Here is a 4118-nt window from a genome sequence, read left to right on the forward strand (position 1 = left end):
CTAGCAAGAGACTTCTCCCGTTAGCCACAACTTACAATGACCTGAAAGATGTATTCTAAATAAAGAAAAATGTTGTCTTCTGATCTTTGTCCAAACACACACACACACACACACACACACACACACACACACACACACACACACACACACCAACCTAAAACAACAGAGAAATTTTTCAAAAAGTAAAGCAAACTGGAATTTCTGGGGCATTTATGTCACAATATAGATGATAGTAGATATACAGGATGACCAAGTGTAGAGTTGTAATGTACAATATGAGGATGCAGCGGGCAACACCGGCTTTACATAGGAATGAAGCTAATTAAGTAGGAGTTGTTCTTCCTTGTAGGGGTTGCTCTTTTAGTTGTTCTCCTTCAGTAATGGATGAGATTAACATAATTCTTTAAATATACCTGCCGGTTTGTAGAAATAATAACAAATAAGATAGCAATAATGTTGTATGCTCAACATAGAACAAAATGTCAAATTAAAATACATGAGATTATCTTTGATATAAACTAATTATTACAAATAAGGGAACCCATTGGACATATGTTTCTTTAAGTCTGTCTTACTTCAGTTAATGTGATTTTTTCCAATATCTTCCATTTCCTGACAAAGAGGTGATATTATTCTTTCTGATGGAAGCATAGTATTCCATGTGTATATAGGTGTGTATGTGTGTGTGTGTGTGTGTGTGTGTGTGTGTTACATTTTCGTGATCAATTCATCTACTGAGGTGCATCTGGGTTGATTCCATATCTTAGCTATGGTAAATAATACTGTGATAAACATAATTGTGCCTTGTTTGTGGTCACTGTGATAAATACCCAGAAGTGGGATTACTGGGTAATAGGGGAGGATTATTGTGTACATCAAGGATAATCTTAGTAGATGAGCAGAATAGCTCAATTGTTAAGTACATATGACCATATAAGGTGATTCCAAGCGAAATGAACTCCAAGACATGTTATTTGTTGTTGTTGTTCTTAATGTACTATGTGATTTCTTTTTAACCTTTTGTGTTTTCCTGACTTATCACTATATTTGATTTTGATACCCTGGGTTTTGTAAATATGTTGGTCTCAACTAGGGAAGGGAAAGTGAAAAAAATGGAGAGACAAAGGACAAAGGGGAAACCTATGCAAAAGTGATAATCACAAGACAATATATTGGAAATACTCTTGGGGGGTTTGGGAGGGAAGAGGGAGAAAAATGAAGGAAGGGATAACAAGTTAGAAAAAAAGGAATTCATTACCTTACTTATGTAACTATAACCCCTTTGTACATTATCTTGACAATAAAATTTAAATAATAAAATAACATACATGAGAGCAGAAATACAGGAGATGGAAGTGGGGGAAATACTGTATTATACAATGAAGAGTAGAACAGCTGTAGACAACAGGAATTTTACAGTAACATAGGAAGTAATAAGCTATCATACAGATTTTCATCCTCATGTCAGTCACTAAAAAGGGGAAAATGCACAATCAGCAAACCAATAGAGGTAAAATAGAAAACTAAACAATTAAGGTGGAGGGCTGGGAAGGTGGCTCAGTAGTAGAGCACTTGCCTTGCATGCCTGAGACCCTGGGTTCAATTCCTCAGCACCACATAAACAAAAAGAAAAAAGGTGGAAGTGGTGTTGTGGCTCAAGTGGTAGAGCGCTAGCCTTGAGCTGAAGAGCTGAGGGAAAGCGCCCAGGCCCAGAGTTCAGGCCCCACGGCTGGACGCCCCCCCAAAAAATATATAAAAAAACAATGAACATGGAGAGATGACTTGGAACAATAACAAATGACACAACTAGGAAACAAATAACAAGCTGGTGAGTTTAAAAAATATTACCATAATTCTATTAAATGTTTTTTACATCACAATTTGTTAGAAATATACTTCAAATCACAGTTTAATAGTATATCATTATAATAATAGTTTACTTATTATTGATTTCTTAATATTGAATGTTTAATGTATAATTTTAGTAGCTATAGAAAAGAAAAATGTGAAACTAATTTTAATGATATATTTCAGGAATTGTAAAATTGAGAAGCATTAAAATTTAAACAATACATCATTATTGTTTCATTTATGTAAATTGATGTGGTAATTCAAATTGTATTCTACACTTAGCACTCAACATCAAATAGGAAATTATTGCACATGAATTTGGTATTAGGTTGAAGGGTGCAGCCTTGTGGTAAAATTCACACCACACAGTACACGAAGGTATGACTCCTCTCATCGAGCTTAAATTGTGGAAATTTGATTTCTACACGCATGTTAAATTCCTATCTAGGTGACATCTATACATTTATAAAAATTATATACACGAGGAGTATTTCAGATGACACTTAAAAGTCATATTCATTAATTAAATTTTTATTATTTTGTACCAAATAAATATTTATAGAGAGACTGAATTTCTGAGTAGATGATGGTGTATTTGTGCCAGATAATACTTACTGAGGCTTATTTTATATTCCTGACATTGTTTATACAGTTGGACATAATTTTCCGTAAGGGGTTAAGTGTATTATATTGGATATATGAAAGTAAACTGAATGTTGATTCCATTAATCCTTTGCAATTTTTGTAATCCCAATATAAATTATCCATGTGTTTGAAGTAATGAAAACAACAACCGATATAAGCAACATGAATCAGTGTGTAGCAGACAAGTATTTTCACCTTTATTTTGATAGTTGTTCCTCTTTTACACTACAGAATATTCTTGGGAAAATGTGCTTCAGGCTGGCCACAATTGCAGAATATTATGGTTTAATCTATCAGTCCCATTGTTGGTAACACAGAAAATCTACTGATTCTTGTGGTTTTTATACCCTCCTACATTGCTGAAAGTTAGCATCACCTTTACTAACTTGAGGAAGGAAGCTATAGGGTCCTTTATATACAGGATCATTTCATTTGTGAAAAGGGATAGTTTTACTTCTTCCCTATTTGCATTCCCTTTATGGTTTTCTCTTGCCTATTGCTCTTGCTAGAAAGTACACTACTATATTGAAGAGTAGTAGAGAGAGTGGACATCCTTTTCTCATTCCTGTTTTTAATATATTCATGCCTCCACCTTTAGATATATACTTATTGTCATATCTTTGTCATACACATACACTAAAACTACCAGCACAACTATGTTTTTGCAGCATTATTATCATAGCTAAAATATGGAGCCAATCCAGATGCCCCTCAATAGATTAGTGGATCCAGAAAATGTGGTATATATACACAATGGAATTTCATGCTTCTATCAGAAAGAATGACAGAGCCTCTTTCTTAACAAAATAGAAAGACTTGGAAAAATCATATTATGTGAAGGAAGCCAGACTCAAAGTAACATAGGATCCATGGTTTCCCTCATTTTCATTAATTAATGTATGCTTAGGATAGTCCTGGCAGATAGGTTAACTTTTATTTTTTTCATTGTGAAAATACTGCATTGAAAATACATGGGCAAGATAATGATTACATTTCTTATCAAGCATTGTAGCCTTCCTCTTGGTTTCCCCTTCCCATCCCTTCCCATCAGTCCCCCGTCCCCTACCATGTCCTCCTCCTCCCCCCAAGTGGTAATGTTTGTTTTTCCACATAACGACTTGTACATCTCATTGTTGCAATGGATCCACCTGTATCAAATGGCTATAATCAAGAACTCTAACAACAACAGATGCTGGAGGGGATGTGGACAGAATGGAACCTTACTGCATTGTTGGTGGCAGTGTAAATTTGTTCAACCATTTTGGAAAGCAGTATGGAGGTTCAAAAAACTCCACATAGAGCTCCCCTATGACCCAGCAATCCCACTTTTGGGCATTTACCCAAATGATCACAAACAAGGCCGCAATAAAGCTACCAGCACGACTATGTTTATTGCAGCATTATTTACCAGAGCTAAGATATGGAACCAACCATGATGTCCCTCAGTAGATGAATGGATCAAGAAAATGTGGTATATATACACAATGGAATTCTATGCCTCCATCAGAAAGGTTCATTTTTAAACTATTAACAATCCCTTTTTTCTCTCCCTCTTCATCTCTGATTCCATTTGTGTGTGTGGGTTTGTGTGTGTGTGTGTGTGCGCGCGCGCGTGTGTGTGC

This window comes from Dipodomys spectabilis, unplaced genomic scaffold (genome assembly GCF_019054845.1).
Source record: "Dipodomys spectabilis isolate Male_0828 unplaced genomic scaffold, ASM1905484v1 ptg000386l, whole genome shotgun sequence".
NCBI classification, from domain to species: domain Eukaryota; kingdom Metazoa; phylum Chordata; class Mammalia; order Rodentia; family Heteromyidae; genus Dipodomys; species Dipodomys spectabilis.